The sequence below is a fragment of the Brachyistius frenatus genome, unplaced genomic scaffold (assembly GCF_029030835.1).
Source record: "Brachyistius frenatus isolate BFR_SWC_R1_liver_20210118 unplaced genomic scaffold, ASM2903083v1 Contig_87, whole genome shotgun sequence".
Classification (NCBI taxonomy): Eukaryota; Metazoa; Chordata; class Actinopteri; family Embiotocidae; genus Brachyistius; species Brachyistius frenatus.
This window is the reverse complement of record NW_027210686.1, coordinates 622,031-642,500: the sequence shown is the minus strand read 5'-3', so window position 1 is coordinate 642,500 and position 20,470 is coordinate 622,031. Positions and strand designations below refer to the sequence as shown.

The 20,470-nt window shown below is 41.4% G+C and overlaps 1 protein-coding gene and 1 long non-coding RNA gene across 15 annotated transcripts in view; one reads left to right on the top strand and one right to left on the bottom strand.

The window, feature by feature from the left end:
• Window positions 1-2,495, bottom strand: part of LOC138627518 (uncharacterized) — a 5,280-nt gene extending 2,785 nt beyond the window's left edge. The window contains exon 1 of the long non-coding RNA XR_011311394.1: window positions 2,126-2,495. This is a non-coding gene — a long non-coding RNA (uncharacterized lncRNA). The remainder of the gene's footprint in view (window positions 1-2,125) is intronic.
• LOC138627515 (RNA binding protein fox-1 homolog 1-like) overlaps window positions 1-20,470 on the top strand; it is a 298,993-nt gene that overhangs the window by 211,818 nt on the left and 66,705 nt on the right. The window lies entirely within an intron of this gene.

The window sequence follows — 20,470 nt, the reverse complement described above, 5'->3', positions numbered from 1 at the left end:
TCACAATTGTCAGCTGCTAATGCTAGGTATAATGAGACACTATCTGAATTACTCAACAGACACCATTGACTTTCAGATGTTTGGTTCTATTGAGGACTACATCAGACATTTGCAAATAAAGTCTCGAGCCATTGCTGTGAATCAGAACGTACAGTATGCTGTTCGCACCTTATGAAGCTCATTTCTAGCCAAACAATAAACCTCATGTTATTTGTTAGTGTTGGATGTATTTTTTGTATTTGTAAAAAATGCAGTATTTGTCTCTGAAGCACGACGTATTAGAAACGTGTTCGGTAGAACAAAATGCATTAGTTGGTTGATACCGTTTGATATTCGCAAACTGGACTGCGTTGGTGAGGGAATTGAGCGTATTTGTAAAACATGTTTGACTTGTTTGTCTGACTGTCTGTCTGTTTGTTTGTTTGTTTGTTTGTTTGTTTGTTTTGGCAGGAAATTAGCTCCATGAATGCAGCATGCTGCTCTATGTGTGTAGATTACACATCGTGTTTAGCTGTATATGTGCTGCTTGAAAACCTTCCAGCACTTCATTTGAAGATGTTGAACAGCTGCATTTTAAATGAAACTCTTACGATCCCTTTAAAGACACGTTTGTTTGGTTTGTTTTTCAGGTGTGATGGATTGAGCTTGTTTTAGAGTTGAGCTGAGATTTAGATGTCAAAGTACATTCTGAAGTATTGGAGTATCCCGGCTCAGAACTGCCTGTGACTCACTTTCCTCAAGTCTTCCGACTTCAGCAGAAGAATATAAAACCAAATGTGTTTAATAATATATTTCTATACCTGTCTTCTCATTTTATAATTAACTAAATAATAATAATTATTAAAAGAATTACCTGCAGACTCTGTTTTGTACATTTCTACTCAGTTTAAAGCTCGAGGAACATTTCCTGAAGATAATGTGTGACAGTTGTAACTACTGATGCTGACTGCTATGACGTTTGGAAGACTTTATAATTGTAGGAAAACGTATTAATCATGTCAGTATAATGAGCTGTTGATCAGTGAGCTCACTGAACATTGTGACATGTGAATGGTGATAGTTTTGTATAGAGGTGATAAGTTATATTCTAAATACAATAAACTTGAATGGGATCCAATGATTCATGATAATTAATAAACTATGCATTTAATCTTACCAATTATGAACAGTTGTGTGTATCGGTCGGCATTTGGAGTAAAGATTGAATTTGTACTGGAAACAATATTTGAAATGTGAATAAAATAATTGTCTGGGACTGTTTTGAAAGGAAGATCTTTCAAAAACTATAATACATAATACATGCTTTTGCATAAAATTACACATGTATTATTTCATAAATGCATCAAGTCAATATTTGCAGCAAAGCTGATTGTGAGTCACAGGTGGACAAGAGGCATAGAGGAATGTTTATACTTTATAATGAAGTCAGTGTTTCTGCTGCACAATAATTCCTGAAGGTGTGTTCCTCCAAAAAGTATGGATCTGTGTGTGTTTGCGTAAATTAAACTTTTTATTTATATGCTTTTTTTAATGCCTTTAAAAAAAAAAAAATGTTTTACCGTATTTTCTTTTATGTTCAATTAGACTTTTTGTAAAATATTTTTTAGGTATTTCTAGGACAAGTTACTTGCAATAAAAATAAACACACCTTGCCTGACTTTACAGCTTAACACAACATTGTTTAGACAAGTTCTATCACACTATCAAGCTAACGTCCCACTAACATAACTAAAGCCTTGATCAAACTACACGATAGATGCAATGACACTGAAGCGAAAACCACGATCTGAACTGAAGCCACAAATAAAATCATTATAATCCATTAAAAGGCTTTTATAAAACTCTGATCAATTATTCAGACACCCTTAAATAAACTGTGTAATTTAACCAGTTTTTAATCTTTTGAAACATGGAAAGGAATGCACAGCTTTGTAAAACATAGACTATAAGTAGAAAGTTAATGATTAAAAAACGGGAAGCAGCAATTTGTACAGCAGAATTACACAGCACAATATCTGTACATAATAGTTTATCATTATAATGTGCCATGGTTAAATGTGTGCCCACTGAAACAAACAACAACAAAAACAAGAGTAGCACTGAATTGTAAATTTACAATACTTACTTAATATTCAGCTGGCCTTGCAAATCCTGGACTGCATTAAGATTCAAAAAGGTCATCTATGTGCATTTCCAAGGTGGAGATTTTCACAGTAGAAAATACTGTTTGGATTCTGCCTGAGAGAGAAACTGCCAGAACATTCTACTCACATTCTCCGAGCCTGTTTGAAGCAGCGTATCCCAAATTATATGGTTTTGTTTCCAAGTCGACTCATTTTAAAAAGGCAGGGAGGCTGTGTGTGTGTGTGTGTGTGTGTGTGTGTGTGTGTGTGTGTGTGTGTGTGTGTGTGTGTGTGTGTGTGTGTGTGTGTGTGTGTGTGTGTGTGTGTGTGTGTGTGTGTGTGTGTGTGTGTGTGTGTGAGTGTGTGTGTGTGTGTGCGCTTTCCTGACATGCATTATTTACAGCCTGCCTGTGCTGCTCGGGAACCCTGGTATTTTCTGTGGGTGTTAAGCGTGCACAGAGAGTGCAGCTTGGCTCTGTTCATCACAGCCGTTGCATAACGTTTGCAGTCTCGTGTGACTTCGGGGCTGTGGCTGTGTGGAGCTAACATTGCTGGCTCTCTGCTGCAACACAAATCCTCCTGATGTCTGACTCTGCTGTTGCATTGTGCCTATGAGGAGATATACACTGTATATGTTCAGAGCAGCATTCTGCAGGACTTTGTTGTGAAAATACGGTGGATCACGCTGATACAAAATCAAACTCATTGTACAAACCAAGACGTGTGCATCAGAGGTTTTTTTGTTAGTGGAGAATTGCACAATCATTGCTTTTTGGTGCTTGTCCTAAATTTTGCATTTGCCGTACTGCCTCAGCTCCACCTTTCACCCACGCTTTAATATCTGAGGCAACATCTGGATTTTCTGGTTTGGAAAAGGCAGCAAGCAGAAAACTCAAATCCTGGCTTGAAAACACTACAAAATGTGAAACAGTGATGTCACAGTTGATAAATATTATACACACAGTACCTTTTACTGGAAGTAAGGTGCCTCAGCTCTGCTGCTATAAAGGAGTTTTCAAGGAAAAATGTCCAACTTGTGATCACAAATGTAGACGGTTTCTAGCTGCTGGAGAAAAAGAAGGAGCTGTCATCACTTCCAAAAGCCCGTGGAGGTTCTCACGGTTTTACATGTCTCCATAATATAAACTGCTTCAGCTGAAAAACTTTGGAGATACTCATCTGTCCATCCTCACTCGACCAGAGAACAGTTCAACTGTGTGTGATTTGTGCAATAACTTCACCAACACGTGATTTTGATAAGTGATTATTGTGCAGAGAAAGAGTAGTTTGGTGGCTGTCACTCAATTAGAAGTTACAGAAGGCTGAATGCAATAAAAATATAAAGTATATCTGTCAATGCTGAAAGATAGGACTTCATTTAAACATTTTTCTGATCTGTGACTGACTAGAACTTTTCCGACAATGACGAGAAACATTTGTGTTTTGTTTTCGTCAAAACTATATTTTCAGAAAATGTTACAAATCATTTAAATATTTTCAGTATATTTGTATGGAGAGAAAACCAACAATCCAAGAATACCCCTGTGAGCACACATTGGTGACAGTACTAATAGAAAACTCACTTTTAAAAGGAGGAAACCGCTGACAAAAAGGTAAACCGCCGCCTCTTCTGAGCCCGTCTGGGGTCAAGTTACCAACGTCATTGATAACTTTTACCAGTGCTGTTTTTGTGCAATGAGGCACTCTGGGCTGTATTTTCATGAATCATGGAGCAGCGCACATGCACAGTTGGTTCAAACCAAGTTATCTTGATAACTAAAGGTGAGATTGTCATCAGCATTGTTGTGTATGTCCTCGGTCCCCAGACGAAGGCTCTTAATGGTTTTATTGTCCAACTGACCTTTTCACTCCCCAGTTGGGTCTAAGCCGCACACTTACAAAAGACACACAACAGGCAGATGGCAGTGAAATGTTCTGAGCACATTTAAGCTCCCCAAACGATGAACCCTTGTCATGTCCTATATGAAGTTGTACACTCCTGTCATGCTGCCAGGCTGGCTTGGATCCTGATGCCGACCTGTCTTGACACCCGTCTGTGGGAGACGGACGTGAGGGTTGCCGAGCATACCCAGACGATGGGACAGCAAAGAAGCATGTAAATGAAGATGACACTGTGAGGGTCACTTCCATTTCCCACACTTGTGTTTAAACACCTAATTGTGTAACTGATTTGTGGGGGGGCTTAATTGATTAGTACAAGTTCTGATAAGGGAACAATCAAGCTAATGAAATTTGCTGGAGCAAATAAGTCCAATCAACAATCTAGTTTTACAGTTACAATCAGATGACAGTGAAGAAAAGCACATTTACAGGCTGGAATGATGAATGTGTTTTTTAAAATCATTGAATCCAGGAAAAGTGTGTTTGTACTTTATAGAAGAATAATTTCTGTCTTATAACATTTTAAAGTGGGAACATATTTGTCAAAATCTTTGATAGAGGAATATGAAATTAGATGTTTAGCTAGACGGTGTTAGATAAGGTATTTTATCCTTGTCAGTCCCAACAAGATGAACAAATAATATTAATGTTACTGATAACTATCTGTGGAGGTTCTGTAGTGTATGAACATGAACAATAACATTTAGGCTGTCGTAACATTATCACCCTTTCAGCTTTCCGTACCATCGTACCAACAACCGCACACACACTAGGCCTGGGGCCTCCGTACACCCCCGTCTTCCACTGCAGGAGTATCCCTCATTTGCATGTGAGAGCTGCTGCACTGGATAGAAAAGCCAGTTTTAGTAGATTATGGAAATGACTGCATGGAGATGAAGTGTCTCTGTTTGTCTATGTGCATGTGTGTGCGTGTGTGTGTGTGTGTGTGTGTGTGTGTGTGTGTGTGTGTGTGTGTGTGTGTGTGTGTGTGTGTGTGTGTGTGTGTGTGTGTGTGTGTGTGTGTGTGTGTGTGTGTGTGTGTGTGTGTGTGTTGCTGTTATAGAAAATCTGTGGCGTGTAGGCAAAGCAGTTCCCAATGAACCAAGTCCATGGTTACACAGTTGTTAGCTGACTGTGTGCCAGGATGTTAGCTTTCTTTGTGCGTGTGTGTTTATTTTATCATTAAAAAGCTTGTGTGTGTATACTGTATGCGTGTGTGTATAAATACATATGTTCCTGGATGCTTGCATATGTCACTTCATCTGTGTCAATGTGTACATTGTGCATGTGCGCGTGTGTGTGGTGTTACAGAAAGACAATAAAATAGAGAAGAGGTAGAGCGTCATGATGAAGCAACACAGACTGATATGAATGTGTGTGTGTGTGTGTGTGTGTGTGTGTGTGTGTGTGTGTGTGTGTGTGTGTGTGTGTGTGTGTGTGTGTGTGTGTGTGTGTGTGTGTGTGTGTAGAATGGATTATGTTTAATGGAGAAAAATGTAAATCATGCAATTACAAGCCCCAAAGCCAAGTATTAAAATTAATGCCTGCAGCAGATGTGATGGAAATGAAGTAAATTTCTGATGTCAAATTAGCATACTGTACTGTAGGACAACCCCCGCCACACATATACATACACATTCACACACACACACACACACACACACACACACACACACACACACACACACACACACACACACACACACACACACACACACACACACACACACACACACACACACACACACACATAAAGAACACTTATTGCCCCTTTATCACCTTCATCATATTTTAGTTATGTGAACATAAATTATAGCTCTTTGTTTATGTACAGCATGTGTGGAAATTAGAGGAAGTAGCAGCTACCAGTATTGTGTGTATATTCAGGGGCATGAAAGTGTTCACTCCACCACACACTGCTCAGTGCCGGAGGGGCCAGGCGGTGGTGGAGGGGCTGAAACGTTTGTCCTGGAGGGGGCAGTAGAGGAAAAGCTACGTGGTCATTACACTGAAAAAGTTTCATCTTTTGGGAGCCCTGAAAATAAATACATTTATTAGTGCTCATCTCAGAAATCTCTCAATGACACTACCGTATAAAGAAAAGCTCGTGAATTGTACTTTACCCCCCCACCCACACACCACCCTCATAAACATAAATATATGCAGACACAAAAAAGCATGCACACGCTGTCGAATTTAAGCTGTTGTGGTACAAAATGTTTGTGAGGATTATGAATGGTATTGTCTACATAAAATAAGCTTATTCAGCTGGTTTGGGTGGAGCTCAGCTATGTGAATTAATGTTACTGAATATGAGTAGGTCTCAGACACTTTTCTTTTGTTAAAGTAGCTCTCCTGTTCTTGTGAAGGAGCACATTTGTAGATTTCCCCACAACATATATAAGATTCCATAATTTCCCCAAAATGAATATTGAAGTAGGTGAAGCGAATGCCTGGAGGTTAAGATGCAGGACTTGGGACCACTTAGCAAGGCATGTAAGCCCCAAGTGGTTCCCGGGCACTACAGCTTCTCACTGTTTCATCTGTGTTTACTGATGGGTTAAATCGAGAGGTCAGCTACCTGTGTATAAAAACACGTGTACATATAACATTAGCAAATACAATTATTTTTCTTCTTCTAGGAGCTGCAGCAATTTCTTTTGCTCAAGTCTTTGTCTCATAATGTTTGGATTTTTCTATTTTTATCCCCCTGCTCTCTCTCACCCACTCACACACACACACACACACACACACACACACACACACACACACACACACACACACACACACACACACACACACACACACACACACACACACACACACACACACACACAGGAACTGGGTTTTTGGATCAGTTTAAAGCGTTGGCCATGATACTTTTGAGCAAAGCCAGTTGAAGCTCATCTTCATGTTGCCTTGGAAACGTAGAAAGAAAATGTTTGATATGTCCTTGGAGGACCTGTAATGCATGCATGCGTGTGTCTGTCAGTTGTAGTATATGTGTTGTTTTTGTAGTATAAGGGTATTTTTTTAACAGCAGATTTCTCCCGCTTCTGTTCCTCTTTGTTTTATTCCTGCGTACAGAGCTGCTCTTTAAGTTACATGTAATAGAAAACTAAACCATATTCTATATTTCTGTATTTTATGATTCCAGTCTGCACATTATGAAGGAATTATTTTTTTATTATCATTCTTCATTTAAATGAAAACCAAAATGATAACATGTTTTGCAAACAAAAGTCAATGAACTGTAAGTTATAGTTCCACGTGCCTGAAGTCTGTGTTGTCAATCAAACACACAGAGGAACACTCTGAGGCTGCGAGGTTAAGGAACATTTCTCATGACTCCTCTAAGAGCTTTTTTTCCTCCTTTCCAGTAATACAAATAAATAATAATTCAATGATCTGTAATAGCAGTTTGACAGCAGTACAGAATGACGAACTGTGATTGCGGTTGGACTTTAATGACGCACCACATACACTCTCTCACTGTCACAGAGTGACAGTGTAAAATCCCCAGTAGGGTTTGTGTGACTGGAGAATGAATTAGTGACTAGATGAAGTGCTTGGTAGGTAGAAAACCCTCAAATAACCCCGACAGAAACACCCTGGGCATTCAGTCGTACACACAGGTAACCCTAACCCAGACAGCCTGTGTGTGTGTGTGTGTGTGTGTGTGTGTGTGTGTGTGTGTGTGTGTGTGTGTGTGTGTGTGTGTGTGTGTGTGTGTGTGTGTGTGTGTGTGTGTGTGTGTGTGTGTGTGTGTGTGTGTGTGTGTGGGCGTGTTCTGGCTCATCTGCATGGCGGTTGTTGCAGTCAGCCAAGGTCACGTCACAGTTTATGGCACAGCTCTCTGTCAGAAATCAAATTTTAAACGGGTGAAATGAACCTTGAAAACATGCCCACACATGACTGAAGGGAACGACACACATCCAGAGGTATCAGAGAAGAAACACACCGACCATCGAGTCGACAACACTTTGTCTGTACGGGCCAATCACTTATGCTCTATGTGGATGACAATAAATTGTGTTATGGTTCATCCTGCAGAGTAGGGTAACAAATGGAAGTACTTCACTTTAAAGGCCAGAGCTCCAACCAAGATCAGATCCTACTTTCAATACTAAAGCACGAAGTGGCCTACCTTTTCTAGTCTTTCAACTTCGAATGCAAAGTTGTCATTTGCATCTGACACATGGTTTGCTGTACATGTTTATTTACTACTAAGAGTCAGTGTGCAACTATGCGAACATTCACTGTAGTTGTTGGTACAATATCCCGAATTTGGATTTTGGCTGGTGCCGTTTTGCTAGTTTGGAGCGGTTTGGAGCAGGAAGTGACCATATTTGGACGAGCTGGGGGAGGAGCCAGCGGTGGATCTGACCGATCTGATTGGAAACCCGACAATACTACGTCCCGCCCACCGATAGCTGTAACCTGACTGCACCACAGGCCTGTCAATCAAACAGACACGCCCCCAAAAACAGGTGTTCTTGAATCTTCTTTTCTAATGAATGAGGGATTATTTTCAGATGGACCTCCAGAAAACTAATAAGAAGGAGTGACTTTAGCTAACAACACCGAGATAACTGATGGACACATTTTATTCACTTTGGATTTGATGAGAGAAGTTGAATGGGAGTCTATGGAGCCGGAGGCTTTTTGGAGCCGACCTCTAGTGGCACTCGCTGGTATTGCAGCTGAAGACACTTCTGGATCAGAACCATTTTACAGACCTGAAGCTACGAACTCTTTTAGAAACAGTCTACGTTATCGACACAGTTGTCGGTTACATAATTCTTCTCCAACCTAAACAACAGACTGTCATATGTGACTGCCTTTAAAAACAACACCAGGCTTTTTTTGGGGGGCCTTGTTCTTGTGTTTTCTTCTTCCAGCATGAGAAAGTAGGCAACATAGTTATTTATTTTAATTGATTGTTATTTCCCAATATGTTGGGCTGTTGCTTTCAGTTAAAGATAATACAATGGATTCTAGTCTTGAAGGACAGAGATCAAGATTTGTGACAGTGTTTTGGTTGTTAAAAACATTTATTGCATCATCATTTCATATCTATATTTCACCTACGGTGCCTGTTAGGAGGAGGATGGATTTCTCCTCCTTGAAAGACTTTGTGGGTAGACGCTGATGTCAGCCTGTGCGTGTGCATATGTGTGTGTGTGTGTGGGGTGGGGGGAGGGGGGTGGGGGGTGGGGGTTATGGCTGACACAGGATGCTCGATGTCGTTCCTGTGTCGGTCTTCCTACCCGGTTGATCTGCTCTGTCTAGATTAACAAAGATAGACTGGGCATGTATTTTCAGCGGGATGGAGAGTTGCTTCTGGGACACTTCAGAAACACACTGCTGCGGTTTAATCACAAGCTTTGTCTAAAATGGCTGATCAGCTGCGCCGCCACAGGAACAAACAGGAACAAACTGCAACTGGTCCCGGGGTAATCCAGCCATGAGGGACGGTCAGTCACTCTGCCCTCGGACCCTCCTTCTCAAATGGCCTCTAGGCGTCCCTCAGTCTTTGCTCCTTCACTCCTCGGTTGCTGTTGTAAATAAGCTCGGCGGGGCTTTGAGGGTGTTTGAGGTGTAGACGTTGTTAAAGGTTCTGTTTTTGTTTCAATTGCACTCACTTATGTTCTGCTGTGTGCAAATGTTTTTTTTTACCGCTGTAAACACTTTTAGCACATCTTGGATTGGATTCCACAGGCCATGAAGTTAATGATGCAAAATGTAAATATTCATGTGGGTTATGGGCGCGTACACACTGCCCCCCAATTTCTCAGCCATCTCCACCTTTGAACATGAAAACATTGTTAATTTAGTCAAGAAAATGATGACAAAAAACATTTGTTAATGACCTGTTTTCACTCAATAAACCAAAATAAAAAAATATTCGTGCAATAAAAGAACTACGACAAAACGTTTACATTTTTTTGGTCGCTGAATAAAAACAAACCAAACATTTTTCACAATGAATGAACAGAAACATGAGCTAGACACTGCATTATCACAAAGTCTTATTCAATGACCTGCAACACCTGTGGAAACAGTGTGAATCAGTAAAACATTCTTCCACCATATAACATGCATCTTTTTTATATATTTGTATCAATATTTTTACAGTTTAAAGTTACAGGGACAGTTCACCTTAATACACATTTCTGTTCAGTAGATTTATGCGTTTAAACTTTTCCTGTTGTACGGCCATTAATAAGAACTCTGAGCGTCTTTTATGGTCAGATGGCACATTTGATAGCATGAATTTTGGGATGCTCCTGTTCAGCTACGCTGATGTTCCTACCTCTGATCCATTGAGGCTCCACGTCACAGCGTTCAGGCCTTAAAGGGTGTGCTGCTGATGTCTCGGTGCCAGACTCCTCAGACCCTGCCTGTGGTTGTAATGTTTACCGTCTCACTGTAAATGCTATATTTAGAATCCAGACTACAGTGCGTTATTTCTGTTTATAACACTGTAATATTATATTATGCGTTCTTTGGAAGTAATTCTGGCTCCAAAATAGCTGGAAATTGGTACATAAACATATTGCTCTGCTATAAAATAAACTCAGTCATCACATGAGATGATTTAGCAGGATTGTTCACAGTTTAGTGTGTGAGATACAAACGCCTCTCTAACAGCAAACAGATGGGCCGATATTACACAGCGATCACCTGTGTTTTCATACCCACTCGCTCTCTCAGCTCACAGTACGTGCCAGCGTAATGGTTTTCACTTACTCCTAAGTGCAAACATTGATACTGACAACAGAACAACATCTGTGGGATTGTTAAGCAAATGAACAAGAGTGAAACACAAGAAGAGAGAAGCTACTGTAGCGGTGATGCTATTCCCCAAAAAGGACAAAGTACAGTATGTACTAAGCAATACATGTAAAAGTCAAAACTTCTCTGATATCCCTCATGAACCCACTCAAGAGCACCGGTTGAAGAGAAACTTGACTGGATTAATGGAGTAACACTGTGGTAGCTGACATTTTAAAGGGGGGCACCGGGTGGCGCTTTGTGTGGTTCTAATTGAAAGGAACTTTATCCGAAATGTCATTTCATTTACAACCTGAAACCGGGAAAAGCTTTGTACTTCATGAATAACCCGCTGAACAATCTGACCACCTATGTGGCAGTATCAGAAATGTAAAGCTGAACTACAAACTAGGTATAGGTAGAGAAAAAAAAAAGCTGAATAAATAAATGAATGGAGTGCTACTATGCAGTTTAGTTTGGTCATTCGTTTTTATTATAACCACAGGTTTTTATTTTCTGTTTCCCTACTACCTCATCATAAAATAGAATCACCTCTACTTAGCCTACTACATTGTGTTCCTTTGGATGAGAAGCCCGCCTGCTTTTCCCATCAGTAGTATCAGAGTCACCAAATCTACCAGGAATATTAACTTCAAAATACTGAAGTATGCGTAGCGTAGATTATATTTAGGGGAAAACAAGGTGCCGCAGCTTCTTTTGAATACTTCTTCTGTACTACTGTGGCTCACTTGTGTGCGTCCAGACTGCCAGCATGTCTACTGCAGCGCTGCAGCTCCGAGCCGATCTGTCTGCATTGAGTTTCCGTTGGACACGGACCATCAGTCATTCAATGTTTGAGGTTCGACAAGTGAAGAGTTGCATGATTGTTGTTGACCTGCATTCAGAGACAGACAGAGAGAGGGCGATGGAGAAATCCTGCCCTTCACCTGTTCATGTGTTGACACAATATAATTAGAACCTGCATTGATACACGGCAAATTGTAGACAATACACCAAATACAGATTGCATATTTACAGTTAGCAGCCAAGTTTACTGATTTCTGAAAGTTAAAAAGGCAAATTAATACACATTTCCACACATCACAGTTTTGTAAATTTCCTGAATTGGCCTCATTGAGATAAAACAGTTAATTCTTCAGTCGCAGAAGAAGGCCAAAAATGAACAACCGATATGTTTTTAAATGATATTTTTAAATGCTTGATATGAGTGGAGTTTACACTGGCAGGTACACTGCATCCAGGAAATAGCCATATGGTTACTCTCTAATGTCCAACACGACGAGAGCTCTTGCCGTCTCCCGTCTACTCGTGTTTTATATGAAACTGGCTGCCAGCCATATAAACAGAAGCATTACAACCTTATATAGTGATAAAACCTCACCTCAGCTCCATGTGATGGTGTGATGGTGACCGTTCAGGACAACAAACCTGTAAACTCAACTCCACTCAGCTGCTGTCGGACAGACTTGCTGCCCTTGATACTTTCCATACGTGCTAAACTGTAACATGTAAGCTGAAGAATAGCAAACAGACAGTTGGGAGGTTCATGTTCACACTAGACTCAGTCCTTGTACGCCCATAGATACTAATCCTGATCCCTGCTGCCTGCAGTCTTCGGATAGACTCACTACTCTTGTCTGGTTGACAGATACACAATTCTTACTGCTTTTTTGTGTTAATAATTGTTATGCATTTCATACATATGAACTGGAAGAATTGTGTTCATTAATTGCTGAGTACAAACACGTACCATCATGACAATTATCAGCTTTGTGTGGCCTCCAGCGTAATAATGAAGCACATTGTTTTATTTCCATTGTCATTGTGTTGTTAGCTGCAATCAAAGATGGACAACACTCGATACTTAAGTTGGTTGGTCTGTCCACCATTGTTTCACCATCGAGTGCCAAACTTACACATGACTGAGAAGAAGTTCTGTCTCACTGAATGAATGAATGTCTGTCCTCCAGTCCTGATTGAGCAGAACTGCCAGCCAGTCCAGCAGGGCTGTGTTTGTGTGTGTGTGTGTGTGTGTGTGTGTGTGTGTGTGTGTGTGTGTGTGTGTGTGTGTGTGTGTGTGTGTGTGTGTGTGTGTGTGTGTGTGTGTGCGTGTGTGTGTGTGTGTGTGTGTGTGTGTGTGTGTGTGTGTGTGTGTGTGTGTGTGTGTGTGTGTGTGTGTGTGTGTGTGTGTGTGTGTGCATGTGTGTGTGTGTGTTGCTTTCGTCACACCCTGCCTTGCATCGCCCCCAACCATCTGTCAACTACATGACCAGGACACACACTCACATCTGGCTGGAACCTGCCCTTTCCACATCCCTTCATCCAGCTTCTGCCTCCACTCACACTCCCTGTCTCTCTCTGTGTGTCTGGGCGATCAAACAGTTAGAAGGCCATGGCCGCTTAGCAAACTATTGATCTGTGGATGATACACTGTCTGCTTGTGTGTGTCTCTCTCATTTTTTTTTCTTCTCCTCCTCCTGTGATTCATTGACTGATAGGCTTTCATTTGAAAGCCCCCGATCCACAGAGAGGCTCAGACAGATGTATCCAGCATGTCACCAGAGAAAGTAAAAAAGAAAAGAAAATTGAGTGGGTTTTTTTTATGAGAAAAGTAAAATTACCTTTATTGCTTCAGGGTATTAACATGATTCCCTAATTTGTTTTCTGTGTGTTTATAAAAAACAAACAGCCATCATCTAGGAAAGACACAACATATGTAATATTATTCTTTACCAACAGAAATATGTAGCATTTGCTGGGACAAAATAAGCTCTACTTACGGTCCACCCAGTAGCATTTTTCCTGCTTTTAACCAAGTGTAAACTAAGTGTAGAACTTGATTGGAAATCATTGTTTTATCTTAAACAATGGGTTGTACTTTAAAATCTTGCTATATTATCTGTTGTGTCAAATATTAACCTCAAAAATAACTAAAGCTGTCAAATGAATGTTGTGGCGTGCCAGGTACGATATTTCCCTCAAAACTTTACTGAAGTACCGTACTTTATGTGGTTGGTTATTTTCCAGCACTGATGTTTAAAACAAATGTGAGTGCTGCACACAAGTACAGAAATTATGAAGTCACAGCTCTTGGGGAGGAAGAAGATACTTCTGGGTGAATAGTGTTAATATGTCATCAAAACTGGGTAGAATAATAGCATCCTGAAATGATTAGAAAAAAAATAAAGATCATCATATTTGATATACTTGTGTCACTGGATATATTGCATATTTAAAAGACAACAGAAAGATGATACAATGAAGGTGAGTGTGGCACCCTGCTGTAGCCTGGCTGCAATGACTGTTGCTCACGGCTTCACTTTTCTTTGTATTAACGTTTGCACAGCCACTTTGAAGGGCGGACCAATCAGAGACCAGAATTGGTGGTTAATTTTGTTTGTCCCACCCCTCCTTCACTACATGAACATTTTTGAACTCCTGGTGACCGGAAAAGAGAAAAGCACAATAAACGCTCAGCACCTCGTCACGCTGCCGGCGTTTATTACATCACAAATTTTAAAATACGCCGTGCTCAGGAAAAAAGTCTTTAGTGGACACTACCCCGGGTTGTTGTCGTCGTGGCAGAGTGTCGGACGGTTTTGGTGCATGCTTACTGGTAAAATTAACCCGAGGCCTTCGCCCGGTAGGATGGAACAACTGAAAACAATTCGTGGTCTGACCCATATTCACGCAGTGAAATTGAGTTGGGTTCGCACCAGGCTCACCCTGCTGTCCCTGCTGACTCACTCATTCTGGTCATCACACAATATACAGGATGTGTAAACTTACCATGAATGCATGATCATCCTGCGCTTCCCTCAAAACATTGCAGACACCAAATATATGCTCAATATTTTACTTTAAAGCAAAGATTCATATCAGAGAAACACTACTGCCAAACGCTGTCAATGCAGGGTTCAATCAGTATCATTGATCAGACACAAATAATTAGAAAAACATACTCTGAGCATCTGCATACTTTTTTTCCTGGAAAACAACATGATGCATATTTTTTACAAAGTGATCAGTCTGCTCTTCTATCAGCTGTCACAAGTTCCTGAACTGAAATCCAAAATACACGTTACACAGCTGACAAACAGCAGCAATTTTCAATAAACAATGAGGGTTTGAGATATATTTATTTCTGAAGTTTTAATGACCTTCACAAATCCATGGCTATGTCTGGATTATATGTTTTGAAGTGCGAACACAGAAATTAGCTGCCTGAATATAAAATCATCCTCCATTAGGTCACATATGCACTGCGGTTGGTTTATGTTTAGCATGAGCCTGTGCTGGAAAGGTCGTAGCAAACAAAATACAGTATCTGCTATAGAAAATGACTTTCTACTTTTCCTAACTGGTTTGAGTGAGTCATTTCAGGCACGGTTGTTGTTACTGCACAGTAAAGTTTAGCCTGTGAGCTGAAGTTGTGGTTCGTAAGTTATTAAACATAACATTGGCCATGAAGACGGAGTTTCTGTTCCTACCTCTCCCTCCGTTCCTTGGTCCTGGTAAACTGCTGGTTCCGCTGGCATGAATCATTTAAAATCTTCATTGTGACCACCAAATTAAGGGATGATATCAACCACAAACTTGGCAGGTAAAGACACGATTTTTCCTCCACTGGGACCCACCCCTACATATGCTGCATGTCACACAGCTCTCAGGACATGTTGCTGCCAGCGCATGTCAGTCCACCATTATGTAGCTAATCTTAGGCACCTGGTCACCCTCTGTACGTTTGGGACACTGGAGGATGAACTGATAAGAGAACAGCTAGCTGACCACAATAATAACTAAAAACTCATTGAGGAACTTCGAATGTCAAATGTGTGATTTAGCTCTGGCAAAAACCGTACAGCATTCCAGCTTGAATTTGCATCTGGTTTAGCATCACAAATAGCGCTGTCCAACCCCTCCCCCTCCCAGCTCATGCTGCTAACACGAACAGGGTATATGCCAGTGCCCTGGCCACAGGCCCATCGAGCACAGCCTTGAAGTGACCTTTGGCAGGTGACAGGGTGCAGCAGCACACCGAAACTGTGGTAATTGGGGCTCCTCATCACACCACCGGAGCCCCAACCTGTTCTGGCACGAAGGAAAGGTGTCAACACTCTGGCTAACAGAGACATTTGTTTGTTCGAGTCTGTTGGTCTGTCTCTGCTCCCACCCGTCCAATGTTACCCACCAGCTCCAAGCACCCACATTCAGTAGGCTCCACTACCCAGCTCAGTAAGGAGTCCTCAGGGGAGCTAAATGAAGTGGGCCTACCGCTACTGCTGGACACAGAAGCTTCACAGACACTGCTAAATGTTTCCCCCATCAGGAAGCTCTTTCCAGTTCGGACACCTACTACTAACACTGAAGGTCTGTGTAGCTACAGGGACACTTTAAAGTTGGCATGTTGGGCAAATTCACCTTTTTTGTGGGTTATGGACCATGTCTCTCCCAACGTTCACCTTCGAAGTATTCTCGCCACGGGCATTACCGCATAGGCATGGACTTGTTTTGAGACCTGGGTTTCTCCCTCCTGCACAGCACTGGATTCACCATCTTTACTATTAGCTTACCTTGGCAATGGTGCTGGCTTCTTTTTGTTTGGCTGCTTTTCTACTGACACAACCTGGCACAAGACTGGATAAAGGAGGGGAGACCACCCACGAGCTGTTTATTTTTGCAGAACTAAAAGGGAAATGTCCTCATCAACCTTGAGGTGTGTTCGCTCATCCAGCCAGATGCCCTGCAAGATGTAACGGTTCTTCAAAGAAGACATAATCAAATTGGTGAACGCATTTTCTTGGATTTCCAACATGGTGATGGCAAGAGCATTGTTGGAGGGACTCTGTCCATGCATAGACCGCAGTTCAATAAAAAAGGCTGTCATCCCAGTCAGGTCCCTACAGTGAAGGAACTGTTTACCAAGATCTACACTGACAGTCGCAACCTTTTCCGTCCCACCTTTAGGTTTTCCACTACAGCTGCATGCCTTTCATCCTCAGCTCCGGCCCCACGTACTTCCAGAAAAGTATGGCCATCATTTTTGCTGCTCATCTACCTGGATAACATAGTAGCACTTGGTGCAATATCGGTCTTCCACAACAAGCGCCTCACTAAATGGAGAAAAGTGCATCCACTGCTTCCTAAGAAGTTACGCCACCTAGACATGGACTCAAGCTTGCTCTGCCGCTGTTTCTTAAAGCAACTCAAAGCACAGGTCACCTCACTCGGGTTTACAATTATTGACTCAACAAGCCTTACAATCCTGACTTGTCGTGCCTCCAATACGGTGGTCAGAGCTGCGCTGTCCTAACTCCAGCGTGGCACTGAATACCCTGTCCCACTTACCTCCCAGTCCCTCACCTCAGCTGAACAAAGTTCACTTCCAGCAGAGAGAAGGTGGTGGCGGACCTGCTCTTCCAAGCCACCCTCAACTCTTGACCCGAAGCTCCACATCCCATTTGTGGTCACAGACTCCCTTGAGAACTTCCAGCTTGCATCGGTACAGAACCTCCCGTTCTTTCACCGCCGCACTTGCAGTATGTCTGGGAGAGGTGTTTCACACCAACAAATAAGGAGCTTGCACCTTTACATCAAGTCAAGGTCAATTTAAAGAGATTCAAAAAGACAGTAAAGACCGGGAACACCAAGCAAATGGTCTTCCCTTCTTATCTGCATTGCTCTACATCCCGCTGCAGTACCGGGCAACACCATACTTTAATACCAGCAGCTCCACATCCCTTTTAGCAATTAGGGGTAAGCTGCAACTTCCCCTTGATCAGCTGCTGCCCCCTGCAGCTGATTTACCAGCAGCAGCAGCAGCCGCCGCCGACCAAACTGATCAAACTGAAATGACTGGTGACCATCCTCATTATGGTCCACAGCATAATCCACCAACGCATTCAGCTGTTGAAATTCCAGAGAATCAGCCTCGCATATGTTAAAAAACTGCCGTGAGTGGATGAATATGCTGCTAATTAGGTCAGCCGGAAAGTATCCTGGAATAGAGATCTCTGATGTGGTTAGCCACTCAGCTAATTCTGGTGTTTATAGTTGGACTGAAAAGAGAGTTTTTACAAATAAAAGTAAGGGGAAAGATTGTAAGATCGGAAAAAGGAAGACTAGTGAAACCATTTTGGTGGATATTCTGCTTACATTCACAGTGGCACCTCCTCCTCCACTGCTCATTCCCCAGCTACACACACACATACACACAAAGCTTTCCATAGCTAATTGATGCTGGCTGTAGGGAGACACTGGTGGGCTGGGCTTTATAGCGCAGCTGGATGTGCATGGAGGAAGGCAGAGGCGAGATGGTAGAGCAGGTACTTTTGAGAATACATATTGTTTTTCCTCCATCTCTCTCTCTTTCTTTCCTCTCCCTGCTCATTGTTGCTTGTGTACTTGCTCTCTCACTCCACACTGTGCCGTGACTGCAGAAGGCAGCATGCTGCATGCTCCTTTTATGAATTGGTTGCGAGCTCATGAGCATGTGTGCAGTACATGTGGGTTCGCAGGGCTGAAGGATTTGTTTATGTGGGTGTCGGCGGCGTGCGTGCATCTCTTTCTTTCTACCTCATTCTTTCATCTACATCTGTGGTAGAAGCGAGCGGGAGTCGATGAATTTACGCATTAGAGAGAGAAGGAGAGAGCGAGAGAGAGGAGCACCCCTGATGTGGAAATGAAACCAAGAAAAACTGCAAGCTGGAAAAGGTTTGTGGTGTTTGTTCAGCAGTGAGAGAAAAACAGAGTCTGGAAATATGAAGTTGGGAGGAAGAAAACAATTTTTACTATACGCGCAGACTTTTTTTTTTTAAGTCTATTTCAACACAACACTCGAATGTAATCTCCCTCAGTTCAGATGATGTTAATATATGATTGACTTTTAGAAATCTTGTGAGTTTCTTCCAGCATTACAGTCCTTTTTAGCAAGATATTCCCTCTTTTCTTTCCCTCATTGAGTCTTTGCTGAACAGCGATGAATGGAGGGATGCAGATTAAACCATTCACCAACGGATGACACTGTAACTCAGCACTGTACTACACGGTCTGTAGATCTAGCCGAGACTTTTGATACTGTTGCTCACAATATTTTGTTGAATAATATGATTCTATTGGTTTTTATGTTTCTCCTTACAACTGGTTCAAATGAAAGATCTCTGTTTGCGTTCAAGCTGAAGTTGTCAAAGGGTTTAAATCAAGAACTGAGGTGGTGGAAGAGGTGTCCCTCAAGTATTATCATTAGTCCCAAATGCAATTTAAACTGAACATAAATAACTTTGCACTTATGCTGATGACACCATTGAGTATGTCAACGTCTATCACCAAGAGGTTACCAGAAACTCTTCAGATTACAGGCCACTTTTGATGATTTGCAGACCTCCCTCATGAATTGTAAACTGTTCTAACCTAAAAAAAACAAAAACATGTGCATTTCACTAAAGGTTAAACCACTGAAACTTTTAATCCTTCCATTGATCTGACTGGAGATCGAATTGATGCAGCACAGCATTATTAATGCAGTACTTGGGATTTTTGAATATCCAGTTTATAATTACAAAACTCACGTTGAAAATCTTAAAATCCAAATTTGATTATTATACCATAACCCTGCCCTGATCTCCTCAGTTGACATCAGAGCAGTAAAGTACAGCAGTTCTTAGTGATAAACTAAAACTTCTTTGTGGTTTCTTCAGCCATATTTTGGTTCAGTGGTCCCTCTCTTTCCACTACACGGCTATAATGGCGACCATTGAGATTGAAAAGTGTCTGTTGTTTCCTACTCTGCCTGTGGATCAGTTTGAGTTCCCCATCTTGCCATACTTGTCATACTTGTCAGTCTGAACGTACTTATGCACTCAAAATAATATGTGATGAGAGTACACGATTTGATACATTGATTTGAAGCCCTCCAGGATTTCGGGGAGTCGTGGCTGCGCTTGGTTGCAGCAGTTCCAGTATGAAACCCATCCTTAAAACACAAATTGCATTTTTCACACTCTTTCTAGTTATTGAAAATATAAACAAAATGCAACATAATTTGTGATTTTTTTTTTCCATTAAGTTTCCCACAGCAGCTTTTGAAACATCTATCAGTTCACAGATCCACTTTTTGCCCTCACAAGGCTTTCAGCCTCTGTTCTAACTACAGTTGTATGTACACAGTTTTCCTTTAAAGTGAAGAATTAACAGTATTTCTATTAAGATAAAATGTTGGTTTGTTTACAACCTGCTGAATCATCTAAATGCTCATGTTTTGCTTCATCTGGTAAAGTGTTCCAGAGAGAATGCTAACTGAACAAATGCAGTGTAACAAAAGGCAGTACAGTCTGTCCTGGAAGTCAATATAAGATTTTATGAAGTTCTCAGAAGAAAGAAAGATAATCAATGGGGGAAGAGCCAAGTCATTTATATTTCAAACTCAAGTTGTATTCTATAGTGAACGAAAGCACAAGGCAGCAAACAGAAAGACATTTCTATCCTGTAAAATGAGAGAAATTCCTCCTGTCTGTATGCTTATTCAGAATTTTAATAGTATTATTTCGATTGCCTGTGACTGTGTATGTGTCTGCCTGTGTGCAGTGTGTGTGTGTGTGTGTGTGTGTGTGTGTGTGTGTGTGTGTGTGTGTGTGTGTGTGTGTGTGTGT